The following is a 3835-nucleotide window of genomic DNA, read 5'->3' on the forward strand; positions in this document are numbered from 1 at the left end:
AGTATTCTCCTTGGTTCCTGGAATATGGAACCATGAATGTAGAAGATTGGGACAAGGTCGGATCAGACTTAAAACCAGCACAAGAGGGCCACGATATTCCCCTCTCTGCTTGGTCTGTGTGATCGGCAATTAAAACAGCACTGGAGCCCTTCCACACTGAGGAGGAGGAGGAGTTTCAGGATGACATAGGAAAGTTGAATAATCAGGAGTCTAATTTTCAGCAAAGTGAATCATGACAGTCTAGTTTAAAAAAGGGCGAAAAACGAGAAAGTATGTATGCTAATATCCAAAAACGTAGAAAAGAAACTGTGCCACCTACTGCGCCTTTAGGGGAAGGTCTGGAATGGCCATCTCCATGCCAGACTTAGGAATTTTTGGAAGGGGAGCCTGAGATGCTCCTTGCGGCTCCCATTGTTGCAGGCCCCGCCAGTAACTATGGCGAAGGGAAACTTCAGACTTGTCCAACAGCCAATTACCATAAGGGAATGATCCAGGCTTGTCCACCTGCTAACTATGTAGAGGAGTGCTGTGAGCCGGTCCAAATACAAATTATGGCACAGGGACAATCCAGGCATCCATTTGCCAGGCACAAGAAATGGGGGATTTGAATGCTTGGAAGTTTCTGGTCGTTATTTCGCCAGCTGAGGAGGCTAGAGAAGTTGCTCAAGCATGCTGGGAGCCATTTCCTTTTAAAATATTAAAAGACTTCAAGCAAGCAATTGGACAATATGGACCAAATTCTCCTTATGTTCATTCCTTGTTACAATGTGTGGCTTATAACAGACGTCGAATGCCCATGGATTGGGAGGCATTAGCCCGATCCACCCTGTCCCCCTCTGAATTTCTCCACCTGAAAACCTGGTGGACAGATGAAGCAACAAATCGGGCACGCAGAAATGCTCAAGACCTACGTCCCATTAATATCACATCTGATCAATTGCTTCGAGTCGGACAGGCATGGAGTACTCTAAATCAACAGATGGTAATGGGTGATAAGGCTGTTGATTAGCTCAGAACTACATGCCTAAGAGCCTGGGAAAAAATTCACGACGCTAGTTCAGCTTATCCTTCTTTTAACACAGTTCAACAGGGTCCAAGGGAGCCTTTTCCAGATTCTATCACTCCTTTGCTGGATGCGGCTCAAAAGGCTATTTCCGATTCTCATGCCAAGAAAGTGATCGTTCAGCTGCTTGCTCATGAAAATGTTAATACAGAATGTCAGGCAGCAATTAGACCTATTAAGGGATTGGCAGATCTAAATGAGGAAAAAACTTTAAGTGAATACATTAAAGTCTACGATGGCATTGGGGGGCACTTATATAAGTCCAGCATCATTATATAAGGCCAGGGGGAGAGAGGGGAATGCTATTACTCCCCATATCGTGGGGGGGTTCCTCACCCCCTGCGATGAGGATCGTAACAGCGAGGGGGAGAGAGGGAGTTGCTATTACTCACCATTATGATGTGGATCGTAATCATTACTCCCCCTGCAATGTGTGTCCATTACTAACAATCTCCTTTGTTCAGGATATTAAGAACAATTTCACAGGTTTTGTGTACACAGCCTGCGATAGGAGAAGAATACCATCCTTCTCCTGTCGCACCTCCGGATATTAGGAACCATACCACACAATGAGTGTACACTTTTTGGGAGATTTGGGGTAATGTCCTCCTGTGTTTCCCTGAATATTGGAGACATATCACAGCGTGGCTGTACACCCACTATTCTCTTGGCAGGAATATCATACTTTACCTACTGGAAATTAGGAGCAATATCACAGACTGGATGTCAAGCCACTGTCATATTGGAAGTAATATCATGCTCTCCCCCACAAGTTATGAGGAACAATAACACAGAAGGGTGTGTACCTTCTCTGGTAGTGGAAGTAGTATCATCATCTCTTCCTTTAGATGACAGTGTAGCAGGACGAGCCGCAGACAAAACTCCTCAGACACCGGACTAAAGAAGGAAGAGGTTTTTTATTCAGCCGGGAGCGTCGGCAGACTCGCGTCTTAAGAACCAAGCTCCCTGAAGGAGAAATACGTGGCCTTTTTAAAGGCTTACAACTTTAAGGGATCCATGTAAAAGGGTCATGATAAATCAAGCATGCGTGCAAAACGTGATGAGGGGCTACATGCATCAGCTAACAGAACAAAAAGTTTTACAGTGCTTTCTCATACAATGTCTGGGATTTACAGATAACACTAGTAGTTTTGGTCAGGGGTTAATATTATCATTATTATTTTAACCACCAGGGCCAGGTGGTGGTGCCAAGGTCATCTAGCTATTTATCTTACTTCTGTTTCTTTCCAAATTTTTGCTTTCTCCCCCTTTTCCTGTCTTATAAACTAGGGAAAAGGGGAGACGGGGAAAACCTGGGAAAGAGCAGGAGAAGTGGTGGTCTCATTCTATAGTAGCACACCCCAGCCGAGGCAGGGCAGGTGCACCCCTTTCCTCATAGGCTGCCCACCTGGCCTCGCCTTGGCCTCACCATTGTGGCAGCCCCGGTGCTGCTGCAGGCAGGGTGTGCTGCTCCCAGGCCCCAGGTGCTTGGGGACTTGTCTGGAAGGGGGCAGAGCACCCATGCTCACTCAGTATCACCAGCATGCGGGTTCACAGGCCTGACACTTGGCACACGAGGGACCAGCACCCCCATGGTAGCCTTGTGGGGGTACTCTTTTGTACTTGGCACAGGGAAACCGATGCTTCAACAAGAATGACCCACCCCTCTGCTGGCAAAGAGGAGAGAGGAGGGCCTGGCTCAGCCCTAGTTCTCTGTGACCCCATGCCCTGCTTCCCTGATGCAGCTGGAGGAAAGACAGCTGCACCTGTGCTCAGCACAACCCTCTCGTCCTCCCACCTAGCGACAAACCATAATAATGGCACGGATAATACGTCCCCAGAATCGAGACCTGCCAGGGTCTGGGCTGAGCTCTCACTGTGAACCCAGGAGATGGTGGGAAAGGAGGTGAAAGCTATGAAGCCCTTTCCTGTTACCTCAGAGACTGACCCCAGGGAGCATTGCCCAGCCTGGAGCTAGCTCAGGGACTGGGTAGAGAGAGGGATGAGCCCCATCCAGGCTCCAGGCAGTCCCTCTCTGTGCCTGCGAAGGCCCTGCAGGTGCCCTCTGTTCAGTGAGCGTCAGTCCCCTTCCTCCATCCAGCAAATGGGAAGGTGGTGTCTAAAGTGTGCCTATGAGAAAACTGTGCTGCTGTAAAAATAACTTAATGTCCAATATCCCTGTCCCTGCACCCTGACAAAGCCTGTGCTGGGCCACCGGCCTGCCTCCTGGCCTGTGGTTCTGCCAGGTAATGACAGGATCGCAGCACCTTTGCCCTCGATCACCTGACCAGAAAGTCACCCCACCTCGCTGCTCATGGGAGCGAGGCTGAAGCCAGGGCACTGGCGCAGGAGTCATCCCCTGAGGGCCTGGGGAGCCATGCAGAGTCACAGACACCGTTCAGTATATTCAGGCAAAAAATGAAAACATTGTTTTGAAAATAGACCCCCAACATTATCATCTATACATGTGAAGGCGGAACCCACTCTGCATGTCCAAAATGGGCATTTACTACACTGAGGAGTTCAGCAAAATTTCTATTAAGTTGGTGCACAAGGTTTTGCACCAGCCTCACAGAAGAGTCTGAAGGAATTTTAATATCTTTATCCCAGGTCCCCCGGCCCGTTTCCAGGGAAGCCCATGGGTACAGTGTATTCCTCCCTCATCCTGGGATTGTGACTGTTTCTTGAGTGGTCATCCTTCATCTTCTCCATACCGAGGTGATTTTTACCTCTCTGAGTCTGCGGGAGGATTCAATGAGAGGAGGAAAATGG

At 48.6% G+C, this 3835-nt stretch overlaps 1 pseudogene; it reads right to left on the bottom strand.

Moving 5' to 3' along the window:
* Window positions 1–2614: 2614 nt before the first annotated feature.
* On the bottom strand, window positions 2615–3461 carry LOC105512037 (annotated as a pseudogene).
* Window positions 3462–3835: the final 374 nt, after the last annotated feature.

Source organism: Colobus angolensis, unplaced genomic scaffold (assembly GCF_000951035.1).
Source record: "Colobus angolensis palliatus isolate OR3802 unplaced genomic scaffold, Cang.pa_1.0 Scaffold209, whole genome shotgun sequence".
NCBI lineage: Eukaryota > Metazoa > Chordata > Mammalia > Primates > Cercopithecidae > Colobus > Colobus angolensis.